Source organism: Petaurus breviceps, unplaced genomic scaffold (genome assembly GCF_028583685.1).
Source record: "Petaurus breviceps papuanus isolate PSGF00001 unplaced genomic scaffold, PetGlider_PUasm1.0 190, whole genome shotgun sequence".
Classification (NCBI taxonomy): domain Eukaryota; kingdom Metazoa; phylum Chordata; class Mammalia; order Diprotodontia; family Petauridae; genus Petaurus; species Petaurus breviceps.
The window spans coordinates 8,765,132-8,784,346 of record NW_027185810.1 but is presented as its reverse complement, the minus strand read 5'-3'; positions in this window follow the sequence as shown (position 1 = coordinate 8,784,346).

The following is a 19,215-nucleotide window of genomic DNA, read 5'->3' as shown; positions in this document are numbered from 1 at the left end:
ATTTTATTTATTTATTTGGAAGGGGGGAAAGGCAAGGCATTTGGGGTTGACTTGCCCAAGGTCACACAGCTAGTAAGTGTGTCGAGTGTCTGAGGCTGGATTTGAACTCAGGTCCTCCTGACTCCAGGACCAGCGCTCCATTCACTGTGCCACCTAGCTGCTCCAATTGTTCATTACTTTAACTAGTTTTTAGTTGATTTTTTTAGGATGCTCTAAGTATACCAACATATCATCTACAAAGAGTGATAGTTTTATTTTCTCATTCCCTAATCTAATTTCTTTATCTTATTGCTTTAAACAGCAATACATAAATTGCAATAAATTTCTATAAATAGTAATAATATTTTATGAACAATAATAAATATTAATAAAAATAATAAATAGGAATAATAATGATGATAATAGATATCTTTGCTTCACCTCGATCTTATTGGAAAGGCTTCTAGCTTATTACCATCACAGAAAATGCTTGTTGATGGTTTTAGACAGATACTAATGATCGTTTTAAAGAAAGCTCCATTTATCCATATTCTTTCTAGTGTTTTTAATAGGAATGAATGTGGTATTTTATCCAAAGCTTTTTCTAAATCTATTGAGATAATCATTTTTTGTTGTTGTTGTTACTGATATGGACAATTATGTTGATTTTTTCCTATCAGAGGACTCGCATTCCTGGTACAATTCCCACCTGGTCATAGTTTATAATCTTTATGATATTCTGCTGTGATCTCCTTGCTAGTATTTTACTTTTTCCCATCAATATTAAGTATCTGTCCCATATTTGTGTCAAAAAAAATTGGTAGGACTCATTCTTTGCCTTTCACTGCCCCCCCCTCCCAATAGTTTACATAATATTGGAATTAACTGTTCTTTAAGTGTTTAGTAGAACTTACTTTTGAATCCATCTGGTCCTGGGGGTTTTTCTTAGAAAGCTCATTTATTGCATGTTCAATTTCTTTTTCTAAAATAGGGTTATTTAAGTATTCTATTTCCTTTTTTGTTAAGCTGGGCAATTTATACTTTTTGTAAATATTAATCCATTTCACTTAGATGGTCAGATTTAGAGGAATGTAATTGGGCAAAATAAGTCCTAATAATTTCTTTAATTTAATCTTCATTGGTAATGTAGTTACCCTTTTCCTTTTTTATCCTGGTAATTTTTTTCTCCTCTTTAAAAATTAAACTAACCATTTGTTTATTTTTTTAATTTTTATTATTTAACTTCTTTTTCTTTTAAATTTGAAGTTGTTGCTACAGCAGCTGCTATTTCTGCTGCCACATGTGTGGGCTGCAGACTGACCTCAACCAGAATTCCACCCCAGTATTACAAACTTCTTCTGCCTACCTCTTAAATTTTCTTAGTCCAGAAAAATATCTTACTCCAACTTTTTGTTGGCCTTCCCATTCCAAAATTTTATTTGAAGTATCATTTTAAAGGTGTTTGTAGGGGACTTTTAAGGAAGTTCAACTGAGTAGCTTTCCCTAATCTGGCATCTTGGCTCTGCCTTCCCACCTTTATTATTTTTTTTCATAAACTCAGGTTGTACTCTTATTTATTAGTTGCAGTTTTCTTACTTTCAATTTTATTAATCTTTCCTTTGATTTTTTGTATTTCCATTTTGGTGTTTAATTGGTGATTTCAACTTTGTTCTTTTTCTAGCTTTTTTATTTGCATGCTTAATTCATTGTTCTGCTCTTTCTCTATTTTATTGATGCAAGCATTTGGAGATATAAAGATTTCCCTACATACTATTTCAACTGCATCCCATAAATTTTGTTATGTTGTCTCATTATTGTCATTCCTTTTAATGAAATCATTTGTTGTTTCTATGATTTGTTGTTGGATCCACTCATTCTGTAGGATTAGATTATTTAGTTTCCAATTAATTTTTTACTTATGTTTTCATGATCCTTTGCTGAATATAATTTTTATTCCCTTATGGCCTGAAAAGGATCTGTTTACTATTTTTGCTTTTTTTGAATTTGGTTGTGAGATTTTTATGCCCTAAACATAGTCATTTTTGTAGGTGCCATATACAACTGAGAAGAAGGCATATTCCTTTCTATTCCCATTCAATTTTCTACAAAAGGTTATCATGTCTAACTTAAATTATCTCTTTTTGATCTATTTTCTAGGTCAGTTGTTTTTCCAATGAGATATTTTGCATTTTCTTCTATTAATTCATTCTTCTGATTTTGCTTTATTGTTTCATTGTGCTTCATAAAATCATTAGCTTTGATTTTTCCCAGCTCTAATTTTTTAAGGAATTATTGTCTTCAGTGAACTTTTATACCACTTTTCCCATTTGTCCCATTCTTCCTTTTGAGATGTTCTCTTCATTGGGTTTTTGTGCCTCTTTTACCTTTTGGCCATTTCTGTTTTTTAAGGTTTGATTTTCTTCTGTGTGTTTTTTTTTTGGCCTGTTTTATCAAGTCACTGACCCTCTTTTCATAATTTTCTTGTTTCACTATCATTTCTTTTCCTAATTTTTCTTCTACCTCTCTCACTCAATTTTTAAAATCCTTTTTGAGCTCTTCCAGGAATTCTTTTTTTTTTTTTTTTAAAGCAATCGGGGTTAAGTAACTTGATCAAGGTTACACAGCCAGGTGTTTCTGGGTGGGTAATAAGTGTCTGAGCCTGGATTCGATCCCAGGTCATCCCAACACTGGAGCCAGTGCTCTTACTCTCTGTGCTACCTGGCCGCCCCAGGAATTCTTATTGAGCTTGTATCCAATTCACATTTTTCTTTGAGGCTTTATTATAGCCTATGTGACATCATCATCTTCTGGGTTTGTGTCTTGATCTTCCCTGTCACCATAAGAGCTTGTTATGGTTAGATTCTTTTTGTTGTGGTTTGCTCATTTTTCCAGTCTATTTATTTACTTTTAATTTTATGTTAAGGTTGGACTCTCCTCCCTGAGTGGAAGGGGTGCTATCCTAAATTTCAGTACTCTTTTGCTGCTGTTTTCAGAGCTAGTTCTAAGAGTCTGTAGATTTTAGGGGCTTCCAAGATTGTATGATCTAAAGAGGAATGTGTTCACTGCTCTCCTGGCTTGTGCTCTGGTCTTTTCCCTGGAAGGGAATGTGTTTCCCTGTAGTCACCAGTGCTAGCACTAGTCCTGTCCCTGGAACTGTGACCAGGTGCCCTGCCCTCCCACAGCTACAATTGCTATTCTTCTTTGTCTTGGAATTGAGATCAGAGTTCATCCTCCCCTGTGAGTGATCCACAAGCAGTTCTTTCCCAGGGCCCATGCTCCCTCTAGCACACAACTGCTATTGCTCCGTTTGTTTAAATTCTGTATGGACAATACAACAGGGTCCTGAACCTAGCACCAGCAAAGGGTCCTCTGAAATCTTTTTCTGGCCAGTTGTCCGACCTCTCCCCATACTCTCACTTACTCTCCCCCACTATCTTTGGCTGAGAGCTCCCAATACTGCTTCCACTGCCAATACTACCACATCCAAGACCCACAACTGGTGCTTCGGCATAGCCTGTGTTGCTCTTCAGACTTGAATACCACTTTGGTGAGACAGACCTTTCATGCCCACCCGTAGGTTGTCTTGAGGTAGAAAATTGTTTCACCTGACCTTTGGTTTGTTCTGCCACTCCAGAATCCTATTTGAGCTATTATTTTAGAGTTGTTTGCAGAGGAATTTGGGAGATTTTAGCTGAGTGCTCACACTGATGGTGATCCTTCAAACACAGGGTGGGCTCCCCTGCACTCAGGTTCCTTTTAACCACTAACAAGATTGGCTTTTACAAAGGAATGTTTGCTTCAAAGGTATAATAAAAAATATATCAAGCATACTCCACAACATATGGGAGGCATCATTTTCACTCTGCTCATCCTATCCCACTTCATACCATTTCAGTCTCTGGGGAGAAGGAGATTTGGTTCATAGATTAGCTCAGTTCCTATTTAGCACAGACCCAGTTTCAAGGTAAAAGTTCCCAGTTCAAGTGCCTTGGACCCTAGCCTGGCAGGGAAACCTTGAGAAAAGAAGACCCAAAATAAATAGCTCCTGTTCTCCAAGAGTTCACAATCAAAGACCTTCATAACCCAGCTCCTTCCTACCTTTTCAGGCCTCTTCCACCCTACTGCACAACATGTGCTCATTGATCCATGGCAATGACCTCCTAACTGCCCCATGAACAAGAAAGACCCTCTATCTCTTAGCTCTGGGCATTTTTTTTTCCTGGTTCTCCCTGATGTATGGAATGCTCTCCCTTGTCTGCTTTGACTATTGACCTTCCTGACTTCCCTGTTAAAGTTCTTTCTTCTACTGGCAGCCTTTTCTAACCTACCTTACTTCTAGTGCCTTTCCTCTTTTAATTATTTCCTACTTACCTTGAATATATCTTGCTTTACTATTTGCTTATGTTTTGTATCCCCCATTAGATTGCAAGCTCCTTGAGGAGAGGGACTGTTTTTGGCCTCTTTTTGTATCTCCCGTGCTTGGCACAGTGCTTGGCAAGTAGTAGTCACTTATGGGACAGACAGCATGCAAACAACTCTAGACAAATTAGATATACACAGGATAAATTGGACAAAATCAGCAGAGGGAAGGCACTAAGATTAAGGAAGGCTGGAAAAGACTTCTTACAGAAGGTGAGATTTTAACTGACATTTGAAGGAAACTTGAACTGAGAGTCATCCTAGATTGTAGTACATAGTCAGGCTGGCTGGCATGTCTGCATGTCTGACTCTCTTCCTGCATGTTTATAGTGCCCCTAGAGCCCTGAAATCTCCCTAGCTGCACTAGTGCCAAAGGACATCAATCGGAGGGGTTCCAATAGTTTGGTAGTCCCTTTGACACTTGTGCCAGGATACAGAGAGCCCCCAGTTATTTTTCTAAGGCAGATACTGCTCTGCATAAGATTATCACCTCAGAAATTTCAAGATGTCAGCTTCCCTTTAAAATGATCAGGAATGAAAGAATTTAATGCCCTTCTAGATAAAGGTTCAGTGGGGCCAATTCTGCTCTCACACTCTTCTGTAGATGTGGCTATGTGGGCCAGCTTCATTATCAATCTAGGGCCATGTTCTTTTTCACCACCCTGGGCACTTTACCAAATTATTACTAAACAATTTCATCATCTACTGATTTTCATTAGGAAAAATGAAAAAGTTACTGACTCTCTACTCTCTTTATCCCTACTGTGTCCTTTGGAGCTGCCAACTCTTTTTCCAAAGCATCTGCCAAGTGAATGCAGGAGCAGTATTTGCAGCATCAGTGGGCTGGTTAGCATGCTTTCTTCCATAGGGAAATTTCCAGCTCTCCTAATTTTATTCTTCACATAACCTCCAAGATGTCCTAGAGCAGGGGTTCCGAACCTTTTTTATGTCACAGACCCCTTTGGCGGTCTGGCAAAGTCAATGGACCACTTCTCAGAATCATGTTTGCTTCCTACATTCATAATTGAAAGAAATGCTGGATTTCGGTTAGATTAGAAGTAAATGAAAATAAAGATGTATTTTCCCCCCATTCAAGTTCAAGGATCCTCTTTTTAAATCTATCCATGAGCCACCAAGGGATTAAGAACTCCCAATCTAGAGGATTTAGTTAAAGAATTAAATGCTGGATAATATTGGGTTGCACCAACCCAGAAAACATTCATTGTGCATATTACTATATCACAACCCTGCTGCATTTCTCAGGCTTTTTAACTTTGAGTGATTCATAGGGAGAGAATTATGAAGGATATATTAGGAAGAGTTAGTGATGACTAAGGTTGTTCACAGAGAAAGAGATCACAGATAGAGGAGGGAACTCTGGGGTCATTTTCAAGTTCTCCATAAACTGTGTTACAAGTGTTCATTCTGCACATAACAATGTGACTAAATCCTTTATCCCTTTATTTCACAGCACCCCTTTAGTCAAGGTATCATAGGATTTGAAGTTCCAAGGAGCTTCATCCATAGGAAAACTGAGACCCCCATGGAAGTTAATTGATTTGCTCCATATCACAGAGGTATAGTAAGCAGCAGAATGATGATCAGAATCCAGCTCTTCTGACTCAAATCTAGTGCATTTTCCAATTGACCTCACTTCCTTTCTATTGTTGCAATCCTTGGTGCCTTATTATTGTAAGCAACACCCTCCACTCTTAATTCATCCCTCCCCCCAAAATCCTATTTTGGTTTACTCTCACTCTTTCTTCATCTACTAATATGATCCATCAGCCACCTCCTTAGGGCCCTATAATAATAGTAACAACTAGCCCTTACATAGCTCTCAACATCTGCAAAATGCTTTACATGTGTTAACTCATTTGATCCTCATAACAACTCTAAGAAGAAAGGGCTATTATTATTCCATTTTACAATTGATGAAACTGAGGCAAAGGGAAGTTAACTAACTTGCCCAAGATCACACAGCTATAAGTCTCTGAGGCAGGATTTGAACTCAGGTCTTCTTGATTCCATGTCCAGCACTCTCGACTGTGCTACCCTTCCTTTTCCATTGTGAATCAGAATCAGTATCCTCTTGATATTCTACTTTAAACATTTTTAGAGGACCCTGAATGATTTTCTTTCCCTAGTCTTCTCCTACCCTTTCTTCCTGCCACTGAGCCACCTTCCCAAGCCATATTTGATGACCCAAATATCTATATTCCAGTTATTCCCACTCTTCCCATACTGTCATTCAAACAGGTGAGTTCTAGGGATTACTTTCTATGTGCAGTTCCATAGGATTGAAGATAGTACAGTGGACAGTGGTCTAGATATCTTCAAAGGGTCACAATGGAGACTTCCCAATTCATCAGAGCTTGTGATTTCTCACTTGCTTTCCCCATTTTCCATTTGCTCTAATGATGAAACCAGATAAAGCTCACAAAATCATAATGAATTCAAAGCATTCCTCACCCCTTCCCAAAGCAAGAATCTCCCCTTCCCACCATTCCCAATTCACTGATACTCTCACTACCTTCCTCCTTCAAGACTATGCTCTACATCTATGACCCTATGTCCCTTTCCACCTTTTTTCTGGGGGAGTAGGGAGAGAACCTCATGGAAGAGATGAACAGAACAACTGTAAAGTCACTCAAGAGTAGCTTTCTAGAAGACTGCTGCTGTGAACAGCTTTCAAGATTCTGATTACATAGTATAGTGAGCTCTCTATTCAATAACAAATCAGAGCAAAACATTCTCAGAAAATCAAAATGCAGCTTTCACCATGTCACAACTAAACAACTTATCACTAAAATGGCCACATAGTTTCCACTAAAGTTATTGCATAGTTTTAAACAAAGTACATTCATTCAGTCAATCACAAAATCCTTAATTCAATCACAAAGTATCAAAGTTCTCCACCCCTAGGTTACACTAAATCATAATCTTCTCAGTCAGTACACAGTATCCAAGCCTTCTTTTAGCTTGACTTGAGGCTGGCTCTCAGTTTCCATGGTTCCTCTTCCATGATCCCAGCTCCAACTATCACCTGGGTTCAAAGGCAGGCAGAGCCCAGTTCCTTGTCCAGCTCCTTGTCCAGTTCTTCATCCAGTTCCCATTCCATATTGAAGTTCACAGTATCCAGTCCACCTCAAGTCCTTCACAGTTCCTGTTTCTGGGAAGAAAAAGTTTGATGGAGCCACAATAATATTCATTCTCATTGCTGGCACCATCATCAATTCACTATCTGCCTGTGAAATCAACTCAGACTCACCAACAAGGTCTAAGAACTCAACACAAATCATCAACACAGAAATCAACACAGACCCACAGACAAGGTCCAAGAGGTCAGCACAAATCATCAGTAAAGTCCCAGGACCTCCTTAACCCTCCTCCAGGACTTCTGTAGATACACTCAGAAAATCCTCTTTCAGGGCTTCCAGTAAGGTCCCAGGGCTTCTGTACAAAGTATCACAAACAAACATTAACACAGACGGAGCAGACAGAGTTCTGGGATACCACATGTTTTCTCCTTCTTGACTCTGCCACCACGAGTCCTCTTCTCAGTTCTGCTGTCTCTAGCCTGGGCCTCTCCTTATATATGGTCATTAGCTCCTCCCCTTCCTGTTGCAGGAGTTCATGAGTTCTAGGGTTCACAAGTTGTGGGGTTCACACATTGTGTTTCTTAACAGACTTGATACAAGGCTCAAAAGAAACTTGAACTGAAACAAGGTGTTAATTCAATAGCTGAAACAAGGAGTGAACTACTTCTCTGGTTGCCATTACAACTCTCATTTGGTCCCTTCTGACCAGATGGGCCCGTAGTCTGGGCATGCCAGGAGAGACTGAAGCTGACCAATGCCAGCTGCAGAATTGTGACCACAGAGGCTTGGAGTGGTAAAGCTCACATGCAGCTTTTTTTCTGTGGGAAAGGGGGTTCAGATGAATTACAATTATAGCAAACAATGTGTTTAGGTGGCTCATTTTAGTCCTTCCTATTCATTTACCCATTTCAGAAAACTACCTCAATTTAGCACAGCTGATGATCTCTGCTTCAGGGAACCTTGAGGGACTGGAATACAAGGGAGGAACCCTGCAGAGCACCACCATTTTGCTTGATAAAGCTGGAGTTTGCTCAATTCCAGTCTCACTTATTATTAACTTTCCCAAATATTGAATTCTCATAAAAATAATAATCACATGGAGCATAGTTCCTAACACAATGGACCCTCCTGGAGCTGTTATAGTTTACTGTGACTTTTAACATGCTTTCGTTAACTTTACACTTGCTTAAGTGAGAGGATTATCAGATCAATGGAATACCATAAGATTATAAAGAATGTCAAATCCTCCCCATTCCTCCCCAAAGCTCCTTGAAGTCTTTTCTAACTTACTGACAATTTTCCTGATTTCTTCCTCTTTCAAACCTTTCTCTTATCAGTCCTGTCCCAGGATGGCTTCCTCCTTAATGTGTAATAATTGATATTGAGACCTATCATTAAAACTCAACAGTTCACTCTTCACATCCAGGCCATGTTGGTGCAGCTGCCTTGGTTGATCCATGGTACATTTTGCACTTCTGTGCATTCAACCACCTATGCCTGTAACAGCATTCCTCCCACTGACATTCTTACCCCTTTTTAAAGGACTAATTCAGGGCTCAAATTTTTTTATGAAACCTTCTTAGATTCTTCCAGCAAAAAACAAACCAAAAAAGGTATCCCCTGCCTTGAATTCTCAGGTTATTCATTTTGACTGTGTACTTAATCATAGTGTACCTTGCATTATTATACTTATTCATTCACATATTCCTTACAATTTCCTTGAGGATGAGGGTTTTATTTTTTTTTTATCTCTGTATCTCCAATACCTAGCTCTGTGAATTGCATATAGAAGGTGCTTAATTAATATTCATTGATTTGAATGATTGGTACAGAAGAACAGAGGCTGAAAGCCAAGAATGGGAGAGCATCGACCAAAGGGACAGAGATGCACAACAGGATGTTAGAGAGGTTCATGGTTCAGCAGCTCCTCTCCTCCCCAAGGATAAAGGGGAACACAGTTCCGAATGAAGGACATGCGCATCTCACAGATGTTTGCAGCCAATGCAACCAACTCTGCTAAAACTCTGATGTCTATTTTCAAATCTATTTTCGGTCTGCCCCATGTTCCCAAAGATTTTTGCATTGAAATAGAAACAACCTTCTTAATCCCTAACTAGTTATTACAAAACACTTGAAAGCTAGTTTATTATTGAGACATGATGATATTGCCTAGGAATTAAAGAGTGAATGAAGGATTACATTCTTGCTGCCAGTTATTACTGGACTCCACTGGAATCTCTGGTTTATGTGCTCTCTTCACTCCTTTCTCCATAATTATTCTCTCTTCCTAGTTGTGTGGTGTTTAGTGGGTGGGTGGGTGGAGAGGGGATTGGTTTTATACAAGCTTGAACACAAAGGAAAGGAGGCTAGGAGAAAGCCTGTTAGAATGAAAGGCTGCCACATATACTCGAATCATAGCGCTTTGCTTTGAAGGTTTTACCCCACTTGGAGATACGATATTTTTTCTGACTTCAGTATTGAGCCATAGAATCTTGAAGGTGGAAGGGATTTAATGATCCCCTAATCCAAGTCCCTATTTTGTAGAGGAGAAAACATAAACCCACAGAGATGACATTATTTGCCTATGGTCACATAGCTAGTAAATGCTAGAGTGAAGAGTTCAACTAGTCATGTATCAAAATACATTTTCTTTTTCATTACCTGACCATGCCCTTTCCTTCCTTTGTATTCTCTCCTTTCCATAGGACAAATTAAAGGAAGTCTGTGAATTTTAATAGATTTTAATATTTTCTTTACCATATATGTATATATATATAGTTTTCTATTTGCAAATGAATGGATTATAAAGCATTTAAGTGCCAAGAACTGTGCTAAGTTCTGACAATACACATAAAAAAACCAGAAAGTTTCTGTCCTTGAAGAGTTTACATTCTAATAGATGGAAACAATGAATATAGGAGACTGGCAATAAGAAAGCAGAGTCTTGTTTTGGGAAGTCACAGAAATGTTGAATAAAGGTATAGAAGAGTAAATGGAGAAGCCATTTCCAGTAACAATGGCAGCATTGATTTATGTTTTCCAGATTGAGAGATGGAAATTGTTGGGGAGGAGGGGTGATATGGAATCAGGGTTGATGGTAAGAAGATGATCAGCATGCAATGTGAAGCAATATTGGGGATTCCTAGATATAGTGGGTCATATAATCATGTGAATCTGTACTCTTGAACTCAATCAGGATAATGTGAGCCCTGGTCCAGAAGTTAAAAAGCCAGATAGGTTAAGTTCACTAGGACATGGTCTCTGGAGCTCCAGGGTTCAGAAGGTACGGCAGCAAAGTGGATGGGCTGCCCAGGCTGAAAAGTGAAGCACAACCCTCCCCACAAACTGAGTAGAAGACATTCTTGTGTCCTAGCTTACCTCCTTACCCCATTCCTCCTTATCCTGACCCTATAAATTATAAAACTGATGACCCATTTCTAAGTTCATACAGGCCAGGTTCAATTCTGGGGGACAATGACCCCAAAGAAAGGAAATTAGGCTTTTCCCCCCCTTCTACTATCTGGATCATTATTTCCTCTGCCCTGAGTAAGAATCTGGGAAAGTTCTTATATAAAACTTAGGTTCAGTTATTGTTTTGCCTTAGCCACACATGTACAACCTATACTGAACTGCGTATCTTCCCAGTGGGGGTGGGTGGCAAGAAGGGAGGGGAATGAATCTGGAATTGAAAGTTTTAAAATCAAATATTCAAATATATGAGTGTGTATATATATATATATGTGTATGTATATGTGTGTATATATGTTTATATATTTATGTGTATACATATGTGTGTATATATATATATACTATTATTAATACCATCTTACGTGTAATTGAGAAATAAGATATACAGGTACTGAGGCATAGAGACCCACTGGAAAAGTAGAAAGGGGTGTGGGAGAAAATATGGGAGAGAGCAGTTTTGAGGAGGGGATATCCTGTGGGACTGCTATTTTAGGGCAGTGGGTGGGGGAAAAACGGGGAGAAAATTTGTAACTCAAAATCTGGCGGAAACAAATGATGTAAATTGGAAGTTAATAAAGCATTTAAAAAAAAAGAAGTATGTGCACACATGTGCATATACACCTACACACTTCACATAACATATATCTCAGCTTATATTACTGATTAAACATAGGGCCATAGAAGACACGGAAGGATAAAAACAGCAGTTCTGAAAATGTTTCAAGAGGCAGACCAAGGCCAAAGGTTAGTTGGTTTTCACTTTTTAAAAAAGAATATGTGACAAACTCTGTTATATAAACATCATGGAATTGTGCCATAAGAAATAATGAGGAGAGGCTGGGGGTGTGGTGAATAGAGCACTGGCCCTGCAGTCAGGAGGAACTGAGTTCAAATCCAGCCTCAGACACTTAACACTTACAAGCTGTGTGACCCTGGGCAAGTCACTTAATTCCAATTGTCCTGCCTTCCCCCTACAAAATGAAAAAAAAGAAAAAGAAATGAAATGATGAAGGGGATGGGTTCAGACATCTTAAATGAAGTGATGCAGAATGAAGTAAGCATAACCAGGTGAATAATTTATATAAGGACAATGTAACTTGGAAAGACTTAGGAACTCTGAGCAGCATAATGTCCAACTATGATTACAAAGGACTAAAGATGAAACATGCCACCTGCCTCCTGAGAGACATGTGAAAGATTCAGAGTGAAGAATGGATTTTTTTTTACATAGCCAATGTAGAATTTTTTTTTTGCTTGACTGTGATTATTTGTAACAGGGTTTTTTTGGGCTTTTTTCTTTTGGTTTTTGAGTTTGTTGTTGGGTTTTTTGTTTTTTTCTTTTCTTTCTTTTTCAGTTGGGGGCAGGAGGTAGAAGTTAGAAAAGGTAAATTTTTGCTGTTTGAATAAAAATTGGATTAAAACAATTTTAAAAGGAAAAAATAATTGATGGAGTGAAAAGGGGGAAACTCTGTAACTGAAAATAAGGTAAAATGAAAAAAGATAAGTATTTGAAAAAATAAAAATTCAAAAATTATTTGACTATACATGTCAGAAAACAACATGAAACAAAATAAATAACTTTAAAAACACAATAAAAAAAAACAACAAAAAAAACTTAGGTTCAGAATATATCTAGTATCTCCCTAAATGAGATTAATAAGTTTCCTTCTAGAAAAGTTGTTCAATATATAAAGTCATAGGTATGAGGTATAGAGCAGCTATTTATTTCCTCTGCCACAAAAGAATTGCTTAAAACACAAAAGACTCATATGCATTCACTGACAAATGATTAAACCACGAAAAAGTAACCCATCACTCCTATTACAGTTTCTGAGGTGGCAACAAAACAAACAAACAAACAAAAAATAAAGCAAAACACCTTCTAGGCGTCATGGGATTGCTAAACCAATACATCATATTTTCTTGCATTTATATTGTCTGAGCGGTAACTCAAGGTCCATCTCTCCTGGCCAGTCAAGCATACTTGATTCATTTTCACAGTGATAGTCATCTACTCTGAGAGAAAGGTATAGCTGGAGCATGCAAGCATCACCCATTGGGAACAAGTACCTGACCCTCTCATTTACTCTAGAACTCTCAAATTCATGAGAAAGCTGCCAAGTCTATTCATCTTGGGTCCACTGCTTTTCCTGTGCTCAGGGAAAGAAAGAAGACAAAGAAGTAACTATGGACTTGAGATCCAGTCTCAGGGTCAACAAGGCAAGGATACTTACACCCATGAATAAATAGCTTCCAAAGTTGCTGCTGTCTGCCTTTATTCAATGTGTTTTTATTTTTAGAATATCTTCACCTCGGGCTGTATTTGTGTCTGAGATAATAAAATGGCAAGTAAGAATTGGGACTAGACACTTGTGGCTTCAGTGGTATAGGAAACTCTTACTCCAGTTTAGGTCAGCTCCTTCTCTGCAATTATAATCTTAGAGAATTTCTTGGATCACTGAGAGGTTAAATGACCAGTCCAGGGTCACACAGTCACAATGTCAGAGGGGGGATTTGAACCTAGTTTTCCCTAGCTTTGAGGCTGCAGGTAGACAGCATAGTGATTAGAGCTCTGGACTTGGTTTCAGAAAGACCTACATTGAAATTCTACTTTATTAGGCCCTTACTAGCTGTATAATGCTGGTTGAATCCTTTAAAATCTGTTTGCTCATCTGTAAAACAAGGATAATAATACCTTCCTCCTAAGATTTTTGTGAGAATCAAATGAGAAAACATATGCAAAGTTCTTTGCAAATGTTAAAATGCTATATAATAATAACAATTAATAATTTTATTATTGTGACTTTATCCAGTGGGCTATGATACCTCTATCAACTGGCACATGCCCACATTCCTAGCAGATGGTTACCTGCCTTGTGTTTGAACACTTCTAGTAAAGGAGGAGAATCTATTACCTCATCATGAAAATAGATAGGCATTTAGCAAAGGCTTTTGATGTGGATGGCAATGTCAGTGTTAGAAACCTGGCATTTGTTAAGGAAAGCAAAAATAGCAAGATACCAGATATATCTCAGTCACCTCTCCTTCCTGGGACTGAAAGACAGATCAGTGTCATTACTTTTTTCTTAGGGAGATTCTTCTCTATAGGGGCCCATCACCAGTCATCCAAATCTGTATCTTGCCACTGGACCCAGATTTTTCTGGAGAATAAAGTGAAGCCGGTAACTTTGCACAGCCCTGTCTCACTTAAATCCAATCCACTTGCAAGTTATGGCATCATCTTCCTGATGTTAGGGTCCTCTTTGCAAATGAAGGACAAACAACAACTTCTCTATAAGGCTCTGATCATTCCAGTTAGAGAGAAAATTAAACATAAGGTGAATGGAGAAGGCAAAGGGAAGAGCAAACCAAAAAATATATTCCCATCTTTATCTTTTCTAACATTCAATCTAAGATAGAGGCAGTTGGTAGTGCAGTGGATAGAGCCCTGAGCTTGGAATCAGGAAAATTTAAATTCAGATCTGGCCTCAGACACTTATTAGTTATACTACAACCTTGGGCAAATCACTTAACCTGTATGACTCAGTTTCCTCAACTATAAAATGAAGATGATAATTGTACCCATCTCCCAGGATTGTCGAGAGAATCAGCTGAGATAATATTTGTAAAGCACTTAGCACAGTGCCTGGCTCATGGTAGGTGCTTAACAAATATTTTATTCACTTTCTGAGATTGGAAACTTCTCTGAACTGTAGTGTTTCCAGGTCCTGGAGGCTAAGCTTGGGAGAAAGTTAGATGGGGACAAGGAGGGAATTTCATTTCTCTCATAACCCAAAGCTGGTACTTGCTTCAGCATGTGACCAAAATAATTGCATTTGTACCACTTACCTAGGAGGTTTAGAATGATTATTTTATGTTTTAAATTCAATCCTGATTTTTCTGCAAACACAGCATTCAAAGGAGAAGAAAGAACTCAGCTGTCTGTACAAACATATGGAAATGAATGATAAATGGGCAGGGGCTACACAGTAGATTTGTTAACCAAGCTTGTATAAATCATCATTTTTCAACCATTTATTAAACTAATAGGATTGTTTTTGGAACATCAAAGAATTCTTTATTAAGTAAATAATCATGTTTATCCACTTAGTTATGGAGAAAAGCAAATCATTCACACTGAATTTACTCTGCCTTGTCAGATTCCATCTCTCTTAAATGTCAGCCGTTGATAATTTTTACCAGACAACCTGGGAAAGAAACATCCTGATTTCTAACAGGTCTTAGTCAGATCTCGGGTATTTGAAGAATGTTGCTATTTCACCACTCATATATCACTCATTCTTATCCTCTTTCAACAATTAGATTAACTCCCCATAAGCTTCATTATGCTTTATAGGATCATAGATCTAGAGTTTGAAGGTACCTCAGAGACTAACCCAACCCATTATTTTAAAGAAAAGGAAACTTAAGACCAAGGGTGATAAAAAGTGACTTGCCCAAAGTCAGACAGGTAGTCAGTGTCTGAGGCAGGATTTGAACCCACGTCCACTGATGGAAGTCTGGAGTCTGTGCTCTTTCTACTGTATCATGTCTCAACACCCTTTTCATAATCCCATTATTTAAATGTTGTCTCTCTTGGACATGTCTTTTTCTCTCCATTCAATGGTTCATTTTATCTCCTGATGAGTTCAACAAGTCATGGTCCTCTGAGAACAAAGGACAAATACAACAACTTTAATTGAGACTACACTGCCCAGTTACCTACTCATTTAATGATGTTTCATAAAAATCCCTTTTTGATGGTTTCTTTCTTGGATTTTGACAGCTGTTTTCTAGAAAAGATTCTTATGTATTTCTGCTTCATCAACTCCCCATTTATCCTCTAGCTTTATTTGAAGAATTCTCTTTTATAGAGACCTACAACAGCATCCCCCAACTCTATTGCCCCCCCACTACCCCAAGGAAATGAGTTTTACTTAGACTGGCTTCTCCAACAACCATCTCAGCCTATAAGAAAGGATATAGACCTTTTCCTGCCTCTGTTCCCTTAAAAAAGTACCCCAGGGATTTAATTGGCATGAGAACTCTCTGCAGAGAGCCATCAACTCATGTTAGTCTAAGAAGAGATTTGCTCAAGACTCAGGTTAAGTAACTTGCCCATGATCATATGCTAATAATATTATTAGAGACAGAATTTGAAACCAATTCTTCCTGACTCCAAGTCTAGCAGTAATAGCCACTATTACCAGAGTACTTCTTAAAAAATAATAAAAGAAGCAAACATTCTTAGAGATTGTTAAAATAAATAACTTATTATAAATTCCAAACAACATCAATACTTCTATTTACAAATAATTAAACTTCTCAAAAAGGCTTTTAACATTCCGATATCTGTAACATTTTCAATTTCCCCTTGCTACTGTTGTTGCTCCCCTTCCTACTTCCACTTTTTTTGTTCATTCCTCATTATTTGTGTATATATTCTCCTTGTATATGGTTGTAATGCTAATGGAATAATAAGATCTTCCCTGTCCATTAATAGGCCCCACATGGAGCCCACTGAGGGAGGGACTTGCCTAAGGAGGAGCTTAGAGGGAAGCTTGCTTGTAGGAAGGCTTTCACACCTTTTGCATATTTCTAATTAGGCACTGGTGGGTTGTAATGCCTTCTGGCTCTGAGAAGTGTATATATACTCTGAGTTGGTATTTTACTTTGGGGGCTTACTTATGAGAGGCATCTTGTGATTCCCTGGTGGAGATTCTGAGTGGCCATATGTTCAGAGCTCCCCAACTGCTCAGATGTAAAGGCTCTCTCGATCCAGGGATGTATATAAAGTGCTTAGCAATATTGCTTTGATTTAGGTAGTCAGAGCCCGGTCTGTTGGTCTTTATTTCTCTGCTTGTATTTTCTCTGTTTGTATTTTCTCTGAAGTTCAGGGTGCTGACTTTTCCCCAGAACTAGTGAATATAATTTAAAAAGATTATTGACCCCTTAAACAGCTATCTTTTCTAGTAAAGCAGATATAAGAACCGGTGACAGCAGCCATTCTGGGTATGCCAGTGTGGTTGACACTGCAATGTTTGGAGATTATTTAACACCAACACCTTCCAAATTATGCTATAGGGTTGTTAATTATAGTACACCTCACTCTCCAAAGAAGCAAAATTACCAAGAACCTCTAGTGGGCTAGAAAGATACATGGCAGATATGAGTAGACTGGAGCATATCACCAACAATGATTTGTGCCCTAGAGGTATTATCCAAGAAAGTACTATGATCAGGTGGGCAGGTTTCATAGCAAAGAGGAAGTGGTAACAGATGTACAGATCATGGTACCTCACTGGTAGTTATTGGATACTACCTAAAAACTCCAAAGGAAAGCCTGAAAAATGGAGGATGATACTCTGGAAAATTTACAGAGAAGATGTGGACAAAAAAGTCATTGCACAAGGTGAGGAGTGGATGGGTTGTGATTGACTCATGTGGAGGTAATATCATGGAGATACTATCACAAATCTAATGAATTAATGAAGCTTTGTCATATACAAAATATCATATCACTTTGGGTTCAGCATCATTAAAACTTGAATACTTTGTTTTAGTTACTTAAGTGTTTTGAGTCAAATGGTCTTTGATAACTTATTCTTTCCTTATCCCTTCCTACATTGTTCAGTTAAATCACCACCCAACTTAGTTATTTTCATAGCTCTCCATCTTTAATTATGGCATTCAGTTAGACAAAGCTGTAACGATCTCAGGCCTTCTAGAACGTACTTAGAACTCTACATCATTTTATATATCTTTGTAGATTTCTTTATCTTAGGTGTCAAACATTCTCCATGATATGAGGAATACTGCTTACAAAAAGTTGATTCATACTCAAACACAAAGAAACCTTAGAAACTTCAGTATCTAGCACATCTTGAAAATCTGTCTGACAGGTGTTCACCAGTATAAATATTCTTGATTTATGTATCTTTGAAGAACTCTTTTTCCTTCTTTTTGTTAATGTCCTTAGAATCTACTCCCAATAATCAGATTATTGGGTCCATAGATATAATTATTAAAAAAAAAAAAAACTTTACCACATTGTTCTCCAAAAAAGATTCTTCCAATTTTCAGGTCCACCAGCAATGCATGAATGTATCTGTTTCTCCGCATTTCTACCAGCATTGATCTAAAAAATTTTTGTGTATTTTGGACAATTTGCAAACAGTTCTTCATTTTGATGTTTTAAAGGGTTTTTCTAATAATCACTACAGCAAACACATACACACAGAGTTGAATAACAGTAAGAATTAAGGGAAGCTGCTAGTTACAGATACACACATAGATATATATATATATATACATATATTATCTATCTATCTATCTATCTATCCGTCCAGTTGATTCTGATCTTTAATGCCTCCTTTCCTTTTCCTATATTTTTTCCTCACTATCCCCTCTCCCACTCCCAACATGGTCTACCAACTTTCTGACCAGCTTAAATATTATCTCAATTCTCCATATTTAGCTATTGTATTTCCTTTAATAAAACTATGCCTTCAAACATTTATTTACACTATTTACACCTGACATGGGAGTTCATGTCTTTGATAGAAGATCTCCCCTTCCCTTTCCTACTTCCTATAGTCCTCCCAGGTGAACTCTTTACACTATTTGTATGTGGACTTACATAGCTTTTTGTCTTTACCACCTTCTACATGGACAGAAAGGTCTTTTTACTTTTGTCAATATTCACAGTGAATTCTCTTGAGCTTCAGGTGTTTTGACCCAAATTAACATACTCATATTATTCTTTTTCTTGGAAATCTTGATAGTATGACTTTTTGACACCTTTTTTTTTGTCTTGTCCATAATGTCTTCTCTTTTGTTTACTATCATTACTGATACTATTACTCTTTATCATCAAGTAGATTCGCCCAAATATAAAGCTAGAAAAATGGTAACTTTCTTGGGTAACAGCAAGCTGTTTATTGATAGGATCAAGAGCTTATTGTGATGAAAAAATTACTGTATCAATGTGGAACCTTCACTAAAGTCTTACTCTAATACTTTACTAAGATGCTACAGTGACCCTGGATTCTTAAAGGTTATACCAACAGAACAGGAGCTTTGGCAAGCCCTAACAAATCAAGAAGGACTTTTTTTTCTTCATTTGTTTCAGTGTCCAATTCTTTATGTTTTGGTGTTTTCTTGGCAGAGATACTAGAGTGGTTTGTCATTTCCTTCTCCAGCTATTTTATAGATGAGGAAACTGGGGCAAATAGGGTTAAGTGATTTG